Source organism: Phyllobates terribilis, unplaced genomic scaffold (assembly GCF_046119375.1).
Source record: "Phyllobates terribilis strain yellow unplaced genomic scaffold, ASM4611937v1 Scaffold_10__3_contigs__length_209671492, whole genome shotgun sequence".
NCBI classification, from domain to species: Eukaryota; Metazoa; Chordata; class Amphibia; order Anura; family Dendrobatidae; genus Phyllobates; species Phyllobates terribilis.
The window spans coordinates 133,700,898-133,715,636 of record NW_027362770.1 but is presented as its reverse complement, the minus strand read 5'-3'; positions in this window follow the sequence as shown (position 1 = coordinate 133,715,636).

The following is a 14,739-nucleotide window of genomic DNA, read 5'->3' as shown; positions in this document are numbered from 1 at the left end:
TCCTATTATGCCTATCTGGCCTGTAGCATGGATGGTCAACCTGGTGAGGGGTCGCAGACTTGTTCCGTGTCCGTTAATGGGGTGATGGTGTTTGGACTGTTGGATTCAGGGAGTCTAGTGACCCTAATCAGTGCCAACCTTCCCCACCAGCTGATCTCTGCCAAGACTGTGGGCGTTCGCTGCATGCATGGGGACGCCAAGGACTACCCTGTGGTCAGAGTGACAGTGGGAACAGACTGTGGTGCCCAATCCCATGAGGTCGGTTGGTTAAGGACCTGATACATCCTGTCATATTGGGGCGCAATTTCCCGTTGTTCTGGGACTCATGGGAGAAAGGAGCCGGACTGAGACGCGTGGACAAAATCCAGGTCCCTAGGGAAATACCCCAGTCGACATCTGAAATAGATGATTTCCCATTGTGTGTCCTTGCCGGAGACGAGGACGAGACTGTGACAGAGGAGGCCGACCTCCATGAGTTAGAGGTGACAGGAGAAAACTTTGGGTCTGCTCAAGTTTGGGACTTGACCTTGAAGGGGGCATGGGACAATGTTTCTGTCTGTAAAGGGGTTACTAAAGAGCCGGGGGCAGACACCAGGTACCCACACTTCGCAATTCAGGGGGAGTTATTGTATCGGGTGACCAAACCAAGAGGTGTTGAGATAGTGGAGCAGCTATTAATTCCAGGGATATACCGACAGAGGGTGTTAGATATGGTCCATTCACATGGGGGGACACCTGGGGGTCGAGAAGACTCAGAAGAGGATATTGAGGAGGTTTTATTGGCCAGGGTGTTACCGGAAGATCCTGGACTATTGTAGGTCCTGCCCCACGTGCCAGATAACCGCCCCCTCTTCCAACCTCCGTAGTCCTTTAATCCCCCTACCTGTGATAGAAATCCCCTTTGAGAGGATTGCCATGGACCTAGTGGGGTCCTTAGTCAAATTGGCCCTTGGTCACCAATACACCCTGGTGGTCATGGACTATGTGACTCGGTACCCGGAAGAGGTACCACTGAGGAACTCATCGAGTAGGAGCATAGCCCGGGAACTTGTCCATATATTTGCCAGGACCGGACTGCCGAAGGAGATACTAACGGACCAAGGAACCCCGTTCATGAGCAAGGTAATGAAGGAGCTGCGTAAAGTCCTTCTGATTACCCAGCTGCGAACCTCTGTTTACCATCCGCAGAAAGATGGCCTGGTGGAGCACTTTAATAGAACCTTAAAAGCAATGCTCAAAAAGTCGTAGAGAAGGATGGTCGTGACTGGGACTACCTGCTACTGTTCCTGCTCTTCTCGGTAAAAGAGATCCCATAATCCTCTATGGGTTTCTCCCCATTTGAGCTACTGTATGGACAACAACTACGAGGGCTCCTGGATATTGCCAAGGAAACCTGGGAAACCGAGGTTACACCCCACCGGAGCATCATAGAACATGTCACCTAGATGCAGGAGAGAATGGAGAAAGTGATGTCTATCGTGAAGGTGCATCTCCTCCAGGCACAAGAGGCCCAGACAGGGGTCTATAACCGGTCAGAGAGGCTGAGACAGCTCCAGCCTGGGGATCGCATTCTGGTGCTTATTCCCACCGTCGAGAGCAAGTTCCTAGCCAAGTGGCAAGGCCCGTATGAGTTGGTGAAGAAACTCAGCGAAGTGAACTACAAAGTTCACCAGCCTGGCCAAAGAAAGCCGTACCCAGTGTACCATGTGAACTTGCTCAAGCCATGGCGAGATTGGAAAACGTTGGGGGCTTCTTGTTTGGGAGCCAGTCCAAAAGCCAAAGTCAAGGACGTCATGATAGCAGAGACTATCGCCGGGCACAGAAGCAACAATGTAGAGAGCTGCTGCAATGGTACCGTGACCTGTTCTCGGAGTTACCGGGGTGTACGCAGGTGGTCGAACATGACGTGCTGACTGAAGCGCATGTTAGGGTAAACCTCAAACCCTATAGGATTCCTGAAGCCTGCCATGAGGTAATCTCAGCCGAGGTGAAGAGGATGCTGGACCTCAGCGTGATAGAGGAATCAAAGACCGGATGGTCAAGTCCCATCGTTCTCATGCCGAAACCCGAAGGTGAGTGGAGGTTTTGTAACGACTACCGCTGGCTGAATGAGGTATCCAAGTGTGATGCATACCCGGTTCCCCACATCGATGAACTCATCGAGAGGCTTGGACCTGCGAGATATATTATCACCCTCTACTTGACGAAGGGCTACTGGCAGATTTCCATGTACCAGAGGGCCAGGAAAAAAAGCTTTCTCAACACCTGATGGGTGCTTCCAGTACACCCGAATGCCTTTCGGACTGCAGGGGGCACCAGCCACCTTCCAGAGGGCCATGGATTGGATCCTCAGCCCAAATAAGAAGTATTCCATAGCCTACCTTGATAACATTGTCATCTTTAGCCCAGACTGGGCTAGTCATCTGCCAAAGGTACAAGCGATTCTGGATGCTCTAAGGACGGCGAGATTTACGATAAATCCGAGAAAATGTGCCATTGGAAAGGAGGAGGCCAAGTACTTAGGCTACGTCATCGGAAGAGGCAAAATTAAGCCACAGGTCAATAAGATCCAGGCAATTCAGAACTGGCCGCAACCGCTCTCCAAGAAGCAGGTGAGAGCGTTTCTTGGAATCGTGGGATATTACCGGCGGTTTATCACAAATTTTGCCATGATTGCCGCACAACTGACGGACCTTCTGAAAGGCACAAACTCAACAATGGCCAAATGGATGGTTGAAACTGAGATGGCGTTCCAACAGCTGAAGCTGGCATTTTGTAAGCAACCGGTCCTGGTCACACCAGACTGTACTAAAGAGTTTGTGCTCCAGACAGACGCCTCAGAAGTTGGCCTAGGAGCTGTGCTGTCGCAGCAGATAAATGGGGAAGAGCATCCCATCCTATATATGAGCCGGAAGCTCTCGTCCTGCGAGAAAAATTATGCCATTGTGGAGAAAGAATGCTTAGCCATAAAATGGGCCATAGACACGCTAAGATATCACCTACTTGGCCAAAAGTTTAAATTGGTGTCAGACCATGCCCCTTTGAGTTCAAATGCAAGAGAAACATTCTGGCACCACGCTGTTTTTTCAGAAGATCAATCACCAGGGCATAATTCAGACTGTGTGCTTCAAGACTTAAACGGTGGTGCACATCCAAGAAATATTTCAATCACTAGCAAGAATAGAAGGAAAGGCAGCACTCACCCAGTCTTCTTTAAAACGTTCCTTTATTTTTGTGTGCGGAGCATTTCAGCATGCAGCATTGGACTGAGACCCCGAAGGGTATGCGGGGGAGAGGAAAAAAGGGACAACGGCCGTTTCGCTGCCTTCCGGCGCTTCAACGGGTCCAAAGTAAGTGACACACCTGTTCACTTCCTTTTAAACCAATACAAACACATGTGTGAATAAATTAAAACATAATGATATGCATAAAAACATTTTCCATCATAAAGCTGAAAAAACATTATAAGATGAAGCAAACAAGCAAATAGCGGTATGATAAGAAAACTGACAGATCTACCTTCTCATTCAACCCTAATGGGCCCTGGGCTTCAGAATTTAATATCCATCTAGCCTCATGTTGCAATAGTATTTTTTTGCGATCTCCTCCTTCCCTTGGCAGTCTAACATGTTCTAACCCTGCGAAACGTAGCACAGTCGGGTCGGCATTATGACATTCAGAGATATGTTGAATTAATCTAGGGGAACCTTTCTTTGATACTATAGAGTTATAGTGTTCCCTGAACCGAATAATTAATGGCCTAATAGTTTTGCCAATATAATAAAACTGGCAGGGACATGTAATTATGTAAACTACATAATTCGTTCTACAAGAAATAAAATCCTTGACTGTGTGTGTTACAGGTCCTATTCTAAAAGATTTATCGATTCTATGAAATTTGCAAAAGGAGCAATGTCCACACTTAGGCTGTGTTCACACGATGCGTATTTCATGCGCAACTGCAAAAACGCCGCGGAAACGCATGAAAAACGCATGGTAGAAGGGAAGCAATGTTCCCCAATGGAAATCTGCATGTGCTGTGCCCATGATGCGGTCAAAAATCCGCAGCATGTCAATTAATTTTGCGGAAACGCGGCGATTTCGCCGCCATTGACTTGCATTAGAACGCGCCAATTCCGCAAGACAGCATTTGTACTTGCGTAATTGGTGCGTTCTAATGTGCGGATGGTACCCGGGTGTGGAGGAGAGGAGAGTCTCATCCACACCCAGGTACCATTGAAAAAGCTGTAAAAGAAGAATAAAATAAAAAATAAATGTATTCTTACCATCTGTCGGCCCGCACAGCGCTCCCGCTTGGTTCCCGGCACTTGCAGTGAGTTGTAGGACCTGCGGTGACGTCAGAGTCATGTGACGGGTCACGTGACGCTGACGTCGGCAGGTCTTTCAATTCAAAGTTGCCGGGAGAACGGATAGAGCAGGACAGCGCGGACCATCGGAGGTAAGTATATACACTCTCTCGGTTCACACTGTATAAATCCACGCTGTTTGCATGGATTTATATAGTGTGACCTAGTTATCAAGCACTTTCCAGGTGATGCTAACATCGCCTGGAAAGCGCTTGTCAATCTGCATGCGGAAACGCATGTGAATCTGCATGTGGATCCACATGTATTCTGCAGGAAAAACGCATGTACAATCTGCATGTACAATCTGCATGCGTTTTTTCTGCCAGGGAGATGCAGAAATGATGCAGAAATTTTCTGCTTCATTTCTGCATCGTGTGCACATAGCCTTAAAGTTCCCGTTTGGAGTACCACTTTCTAACCAGTTAACAGAATCCTCTTGGAATCTGTTGTGCACCAGGATGTCTCCCAGATTGCAGCTCCGTCTATAGGAAAATATTGTTTTTTTGCTGGCTCTTTCAGTCAGATCTTTGTCACTCTCCAGAAGGTGCCAACTATTGTTAATGGCTTTTTTAATTATATCTGACATCGGACTAAATTTGAAAGTTAGAATGAATTTTTGATCTTCTTTTTTGGACTCTCTTTTTTGTCCTTTTAATAATTCTTTTTGAGTTTTTTTATCGGCTTTAGAGCGAGCTGAATTTACTTCTTGAATGGGATAACCTCTATCAAGAAATCTTTTTGACAGGTAATCTGATTGTTCTTCAAATTTTTTATTAGAGTTATTCATTTTTCGAAGTCTTAAAAATTGACTGTAAGGAAGTCCACGTTTTGCATGATACGGATGATAACTATTAAAATGTAATAACATATTAGTGGCAGTGTCTTTCCAAAACGACTCTGTCACAATAGTATCTTCCTGAATGGATACATGCACGTCTAAAAAATTTAACTCATGACCCCCAAAAGTAGAGGTGAACTTCATATTTTCTAAATTCTCTGAATTAAGAAGAGTCACAAATTCTTCAAATTGCACTCTTGTCCCAGCCCATGCCAACAAAATGTCATTGACATATCTGTGGTATGTCTTAATATATCTCAGATAAGGATTAACACCACTCAGAATAAATGTTTCTTCCAAGACAACTAAAAATAAATTAGCGAAGGTACAAGCGACGAGCGTACCCATTGCAGTGCCTGTTGTTTGTGTATACCATTCATTCACAAATTTGAAAGCATTGTGGGTGAGTATAAATGAGAGGCTGTTTTTCACAAAATCTATATAACTCATTTCATTGCCAGCTTTTTCCATGATTTTACCAATCGCCTGTACACCCGCATGCTGAGGGATGCGCATGTACAGGCTTTCAACGTCAAGGAATGCTAACGACCAACCGTCTTGCCATTCAATCTCCTGCAAGATGTATCAAAAATCTCCTGTATCTTTTACATATGAGGGTATCTCTTTTAATAATGGTTTCAATAACCAATCTATATATTTTGATAGAGGTTCTGTGAGGGAGCCTATCCTCGAGATTATCGGGCGTCCCGGGGGCTTATGTGAATTTTTATGGACTTTAGGCAAATAGTACCAATGCGGTTTGCGTTTAAAGTCTGGTAATAATTTATTAGCCGCTTTTTTTGATAAAGTACCATTATTAATAGTCCTCCTCAATAATGAACGCAACTGCTCTTTATATTTGTGCGTAGGGTCCCCTGACAATTTTTTTAAGTATTTTCATCTGATAACTGTCTCAGAGCCTCCCTTAAATAATCATATTTTTTTTAGTAGAACTATATTTCCCCCTTTATCCGCTTTACGGAATATCACATCATTCCAGTTTCTTAATTCTTTTATAGCCTCTTTCTCTCTTATGGTTAAATTATCTACCGTTTTTTTATAGATCAATGCTTGTACATCCCTTTGAGATGGTTGAGGGAAAAGAAGGGTAAGAATGGCCGAGTAACTAGATGGTTCTTAGGTCTCCAAGACTTTAATTTTTTGGAGCATAGACCCGGGAAGTTACACGCTAATGCTGATGCCCTCTCCAGAATTCCCTGCTTGGTATCTGAAGGTTCCCAAACCCCCAGCTTTGGGCAGAGGGTATATGTGACAGAGTCACTGGTGTGATATATGAGGGGAGGTATGTGTCACTCAGGTTGCTCTCCTGTGTGAACTGAGACCTATTGAATTTCTGCCAGCATGTTATGTGCTGGGGGTTAACTCTTGTGAAGGGTGTGGTTTTATGTGAATGACAGAGACGGGAGGGTCGTCATTCACCATACCTCCCCTCAGGGTGTGACTGAGCATGGTTTAAATGTTCAGTTCTGTTTTTATTCTGTGTTGTGGCCTGGAGAGGCAAGGTCTCCAGACTGGGAAAGCTTCAGCTCAGGACGGAGCTGAAGGCTGGGACTACAACCCGTGTGGGTGAATTCCACATACATATGGACTGTGCTACCGTTTATCTTTTGCTTTGTCGCTTTGCCAGTAAGGTCATGTTTACTTTTGCTGGAATTGCAGGGCTTTATGCCATTTAATAAAGCCTGCAGAGAAAACCCGGTTCCTGAGTATGACTCGCCCCCTGGGCCGTGGGGCACTCGGGACCGGGCTTCAGGGCAATGCTGGGAGTAGTAGTGGCGACCCGGTCCCGTGGCTCAGGGTGGTCAGACCAGTGGTAGTCTATGATGTACTGTAGGTAATGTCCGACTACGCCACCCGTGGGTTGCGGTCAGGGAGGACCGCCGCTGAAAGGCAGACCACTGAGGCTGGTGTTGGGGATGCAGCGGAGAATAGTACAACTCCCCACTGGAGGAGTGTAGCCTCAGGGCAGTGTAATAGGATGCTGGGAGTGATGGTGCAGGCGCAGCAGTAACCACACAGAGTCCAATAATGCAGTCCAGGGTCTTTTACTGCAGATCTTATCACAGACCCACCAGGAGTACAGGGTAGGAATGGACCTGGGTGTCTGAGGGCATTCGGGTGAGCTCCACTGTCCAGGGTGAGTGGGTAGGCCTACCGTTCTCTCTCTGCCCTTGCTGACTATCTCCCCCTTTAGTGGTATGATAGCCCACGTCCCTGAGCTTACCGTGTACTACGCCTGTATGGCTTGCGACTCGGGCCTTAGGTACCTGTAGCTTCTCCGTTTTGTACCGGTCCCTCTGTGTGGCGGAGCCTCCAGGCTTCTTAGGCTAAGGAGGTCGCTTCTGTCCCTGGACCGCATCCTCAACATTGGGGAGAGGGATGTACGCTACACTCGCCAAACTGTTCGCTGTTGAGCACAAAGCTATCAGGGCCGTGGAACCGTTGCCTCCATCTCCACAGGCGGAGGGTAATCGCTCCCAGAAACACAAGGAGGACTGGTGCCAGAAACTCCATGTGGGTGCTGACTCCACTCCCCTACACCAAAAACAAGGAGTCTACCGGGTGGTTCAGGAGTACAAGAGAATTTTTAGTAAGCACCTGCTAGACTTCGGCAGAGTAAAAGGGACAGAACACCATATCCCCACGGGGAGTCACCGACCAATAAAAGAGAGACACAGGCCTGTACCCCCTGCACATTATCAGAACGCCAAAGGTATGCTGAGAGAAATGAAAGAAGCCGGGGTCATTAGAGATAGCTGTAGCCCCTGGGCAGCTCCCTTGGTTTTGGTAAAAAAGAAAGAAGGTACCATGAGAATGTGCGTGGACTATAGACAAATCAATCGTATCACCCATAAAGATGCGTACCCGTTACCTAGGATAGAGGAGTCTTTAGCAGCTCTAAAATCAGCTAATTTCTTTTCTACTTTGGACCTTAGTAGCGGGTACTGGCAGGTTCCTGTGGCAGAGGCTGACAAGGAGAAGACCGCCTTCACCACCCCGATGGGACTGAGCGAGTCCAACTGTATGCCCTTCGGGCTCTGCAACGCACTAGGGACCTTCCAGAGGCTGATGGAATGCTGTCTAGGACACCGAAACTTCGAGACGGTCCTCCTCTACCTGGACGACGTGATCGTCTATTCGAAGACTTACGAGGACCATCTAAAGCACCTGGCCGAGGTGTTCGAAGCCCTGGCAGGCTACGGCCTGAAAGTGAAGCCTTCAAAGTGACACCTGTTAAAACCGAAGGTCCAGTACCTAGGGCACGTGGTAAGTGCAGAAGGAGTAGCCCCCGACCCTGACAAGGTCACGGTAATCAAGAGCTGGCCAAGCCCCTCAAACATCAAAGAATTGAGGCAATTTCTCTGGTTGGTAGGCTACTACCGAAGGTTCATCCCCGGGTTCACTAAGATGGCAGCCCCTATGCAGGACCTCCTGATAGGACAGTCTAAGTCCAGAAGCCAAAAGCCACCCTTCAAGTGGGACAAGCCGGAAGAGGAGTCCTTCCGCCAGCTGAAGATGGCCCTCACAGGGGATGAGATCCTGGCCTACCCTGATTATGGCCAGCCTTTTATCCTCCACACAGACGCCAGTAATGTGGGGCTGGGAGCCGTAACAGGGCAGAGGAAGGGTGATCGCGTATGCCAGCCGGAAGCTGAGGCCCACTGAAAGAAACCCGGAGAACTACAGCTCCTTCAAGCTAGAATTATTGGCAGTAGTATGGGCCATTACAGAATGGTTTAAGCATTACCTGGCCTCCACAAAGTTCACCGTGTACACGGACAACAACCCGTTGACACATCTGGACAATGCAAGGCTAGGTGCCCTAGAACAGCGGTGGATGGCACGGCTATCCAATTATGACTTCACAATCAAATACCGGGTGGGCTTTCTGTTCCTCCTTTGCCTCCTGGACTCCTCAGCTGCGGCTGATTTGTCCCTCTCTTCTGGGAACCCTTCTGGATGCTTCAGAAGTGGGTCCTGGTCTCTCTAACCCTGCCATCAGTACCAGTTTTTATAGGGGCAGCCTGCTCCCCCTACTGGCCTGGGACAGGAGGTGCTGGATGCTAATGGTCCCTGACCAGGGAACCTCCCTCCTGCTCTCAGACACAGCCTTACAAGTTTGTGGTATCCAGGCCTGGGGTGACACAAGTACACTTCCGAACGAAACTGGCCGAGTGAGTCGTCTTACCACTATCTATATATATATATATATATATATATATATACACAGGGGTGAATTAAGAGTAGCAAGGGCGCCGGGCAGTTTAGAAGGCGCGGCCCCCCCCCCACCTGATTTATCACGTAACATGTCACATGATCCCCTGTGATAGATCATGTGATAGTTCACGGGAAATTAATTTGGCACAATATTAATTGTGCTGCCTCATCTGAGAGCAGCACAATATTGGGGCAGATACCCTGATTCCAGCGATGTGTCACTTTTTCAGCTGCTTGTTGTCATTTTGAGAAAATCACCGTTTTATCTGCTGCAGATCTAGCAGCTCTCTGAATGCTGCGCTCTGTATAGCCCCACCCACACCACTGATTGGCAGTTTTCTGCCCATGCTCAGTGTACACAGAAATCTACTGATCAGTGACGGGGGTGGGGACCTACAAAACTTACTAGTCATCTAGTGATAATTACCTTCTGACAAATCAATGATTTTATCAAAACAACACTGAGCAGCCCAGTCAGTGACACATTACTGGAATCAGTGCCTCTAACCCTACATTATGCTGCTCTCAGATTAGGTGGCAAAAACCTGATGACAGATTCCCTTTAAAGGAGCTGTAAACACAAAAAAGTTTGTATTAAAAAATATAAGCCATTTGTGAAATTAACTTTTTTTCATTGTTAATTCACATTAGACTGTATCTTGAACCCTTTTGTCAGTAGGTCTTATTACAGACTCTGAATAGGGCAGCTCTCTCCCTCTCCCTCAGCAGAAAGTCACAGCATGGTGAAAAAACAGGATCTTTTATGATTTTCTCATAATAAATAAAAAAGGACATGCAAGTCCTCCAAACTATTTTCCGTTTCTCTATAGGGGAGGTCCTAAATCTTTCTTGTTCTTTAGTTGATCACATGTCAAAAAGGCAAAGCATTTACTATGAACTCGCCTAAAAAAATATGCACTTGGAGAGTAATATCATCATCTGCATGTAAATATTCCTTGACTCTAAGGGCTCGCTCACACTGTCGTATAACACGGCCGAATGCTATGTGATGTTTTATCGGATAGGACTCGGCCCTATGTTTTACTATGGGACAGTGCGATTATTGGCATGAGAAAATAATCTCATTCAATATTCGGACCATGTGCACCCATACAAGTCTATGGGTGCACGTAAAACATTAGACTGCACTCGGATGTCATCCAAGTGCAGTCCGATGAACACTCACAGAGACTATGGAGAAGATGGAGAAAGTAAGTTCTCCATCTTTTCCATATCTGTGCTGCGAGAGAATCGGATCACACTCAGTTGAAGCTCTGAGTTTGAGCCGAGTGTCATTAGCATAATTGGCCCTATTCTCTCGCATGAGAGAATATATGGCTTAGTGAGTGGACCCTAAAACTGAATAGTAGTGACGGACAGGCACACAGCGCCATCTATACTCAGCGGGAGGCCGCACATAGCCATCTATACACAGCGGGAGGCCGCACGGCACCCCCCCCAGAGACAGCAGGAGGCCGCACAGCGCAATCTATACTCAGCGGGAGGCCGCACGTAGCCATCTATACACAGCGGGAGGCCGCACGGCGCCCCCCCCCAGAGACAGCAGGAGGCCGCACAGCGCCATCTATACTCAGCGGGAGGCCGCACGTAGCCATCTATACACAGCGGGGAGCCGCACGGCGCCATCTCTACACAGCAGGGGGCCGCACGGCGCCATCAATACACGCCGGGGGGCCGCACGGCGCCATCTATACATAGCGGGGGGGCCGCACGTAGCCATCTATACACAGCGGGGGGCCACATGTAGCCATCTATACACAGCGGGGGGCCGCACGTAGCCATCTGTACACAGCGGGGGGCCGCACGGCGCCCCCCCCAGATACAGCAGGAGGCCGCACAGCGCCAACTATACTCAGCAGGAGGCCGCACGCAGTCACGCACTCACACAAACATATACAGACATATACATACACGCATAAACACATTTGAAACACAAAAATACATATAAACAGACATGACACAATGATATCTGCCCACACACACACACATACAAACAGACATCACACAATGATATCTGCCCACACACACACACAAACAGACATCACACAATGATATCTGCCCACACACACACAAACAGACATCACACAATGACATCTGCGCACACACACACATACATCACACAATGACATCCGCCCACACACACACACAAACAGACATCACACAATGACATCTGCCCACACACACACACAGACATCTGCCCCCCCACACACACACACAAACAGACATCACACAATGACATCTGCCCACACACACACACAGACATCTGCCCCCCCACACACACACACAAACAGACATCACACAATGACATCTGCCTACACACACACACACACATACACATCACACAATGACATCTGCCCCCACACACACACACAGACATCACACAAACAGACATCACACAATGACATCTGCCCACACACACACATCACACAATGACATCTGCCCACACACATACACACACAGACATCACACAATGACATCTGCCCACACACACACACACACATCACACAATGACATCTGCCTACACACACACACACACAAACAGACATCACACAATGACATCTGCCTACACACACACACAAACAGACATCACACAATGACATCTGCCCCCCCACACACACACACAAACAGACATCACACAATGACATCTGCCCACACACACACACAGACATCTGCCCCCCCACACACACACACAAACAGACATCACACAATGACATCTGCCTACACACACACACACACACATACACATCACACAATGACATCTGCCCCCACACACACACACAGACATCACACAAACAGACATCACACAATGACATCTGCCCACACACACACATCACACAATGACATCTGCCCACACACATACACACACAGACATCACACAATGACATCTGCCCACACACACACACACACATCACACAATGACATCTGCCTACACACACACACACACAAACAGACATCACACAATGACATCTGCCTACACACACACACAAACAGACATCACACAATGACATCTGCCCACACACACACACACACAAACAGACATCACACAATGACATCTGCCCACATACACACACACAAACAGACATCACACAATGACATCTGTCCACACACACACACACATGCAAACAGACATCACACAGTGACATCCGCCCACACACACACACAAACAGACATCACACAATGACATCTGCCCACACACACACACACACACACATCTTCCCCCCCCACACACACACATAAACAGACATCACACAATGACATCTGCCTACACACACACACACACATACACACACACATACACATCACACAATGACATCTGCCCACACACACACACAGACATCACACAAACAGACATCACACAATGACATCTGCCCACACACACACACACACACACATCACACAATGACATCTGCCCACACACACACACACACACAGACATACACACACAAACAGACATCACACAATGACATCTGCCCACACACACACACACACACACACAGACATCACACAATGACATCTGCCTACACACACACACACATACACATCACACAATGACATCTGCCCACACACACACAAACAGACATCACACAATGACATCTGCCCACACACACACACACACACACACACACACACACACACACAAACACACAGACATCACACACACACACACACTCACCATCCCCCGGCTCGGCTCCAGTCCTCCTGGCTCCTGCTCCTCTCCCGTGGTAAGTAGCCATGCAGGCCGGGCGCGCACTGCGTGACGTCACAGCTAGGAGACACGGCCGCGCACAGGGCCGTGTCTCCTAGCAGTGACGCGGCCGGGCCAGCACAGGGAAGTTAACTGCTGCAGTGCTGGCCCGGCCGATGAAGAAGTAGCGGCTGCTGCTGCTGGGGGAGCGGTACGGGGCCCCCCCTCCCGCCACTGCTACCGGTATGTGACGCGCCCCCTGGGCCATGTTGTGTAGCGTTGCGCACGCGGGGAATACCCGGAGCCGGATCCGATAGGGGTAGTAGTCCTTGTGGCGGTGACCCGGTCCGTGCCCAGGGTGTCAAACTAAGTGGCGTTATTGATATGATGGTATTAGTGTCCGACTACGCCACCCGTTGAATGCGGCTATGAAGCCGCCGCTGCAGGGCAGTCCGCTGAGGCCGGTGGTACGTATGTGCAGCGTGGATGGTATAACCCCCAACGGGAGGGGTATAGCCTCAGGGCAGCTGATGAAGCAGGAAAAGATGATAGTGGTAGTGGTGTGACAAAGAAGCTCAGAGACGTGCATTGCAGTTTTCACAGCTTTACTCACAGTTGGTGTTCAGATCACTTCGGCCAAGAGTGACCACCCGAGCCGTGCTGCGTCCACCAGGTGCGGGACTCGGCCAACTCCCAGGCAGTTCCAGAGCGTGGTCCTGAGCTCCCCTCTCTTCCTTCCTACTGGCCGTCCCCACCAGGGATCCACCTTTGTCCAGCTCCCTTGGGCCTTCTGGTGGTGAAACCTCTCCCGGCTTCCCTGACCCTATACGTGGTATGCCTTCCTGGTGGATATGGCGAGGGGTCGCGCCAAAACTTGTCCACGACCTCCGGTTCCTGGCTGAGGATAATTGGCCTCCACCAGTTTGGGATCCGGTACCCTGTTCTGCCAACCCTTCACCCGTTAACTCGTGGGATCTCAGGGTTCCCTCTTCTCTTGCGTCTCTGGGCCCCTCCTGGTGTTTCTGTTCCTCCTTCTTCTCCTTTCTCTCTCTCTCTGCTTCAGGCCTCCTCTCCAGGCCTGGCTCTGGAGCTGGGCCCAGACTGAGCCACAGCTCCCTGTCAGCCCTCTCTGGCTGAGCTCCTCTCTGCACAGAGCAGACGAAAAAGACCCTGTCCTAAGATGGTGCCCACCTTATATACTCCCTCTGACACCCGAGCCCAGGTGACGAGCAACCAATGGGCTCCTACCTCTGCCCAGAGTCCCTCCCCTCTCTGCTCCTACACCACTAGGATGTTCCTCCCCCCTCCCCACTCCAGCCAGGGACAGAAGCTGTCGTACCTGCACATCTATCTGGTGGGAGTACCGTTGATCTGTCCCCCGGAAATGGGGTGAGTGTGGTGCATGCAGCTAACTGAGCCCAGTTCCACACTCCATCCTTACCCGGGAGTGGAATACCACACCTCTGGTCTGAGGTGCAATACCCCTGTAGCAGCCGAGTCCTCGGGGTGCTACATTCCCCCCTGGTAAACCACAGCACGTCCTCGGGCTGGAATAAAGTAAAAGCAAATTACAACATACAAAATTTTAA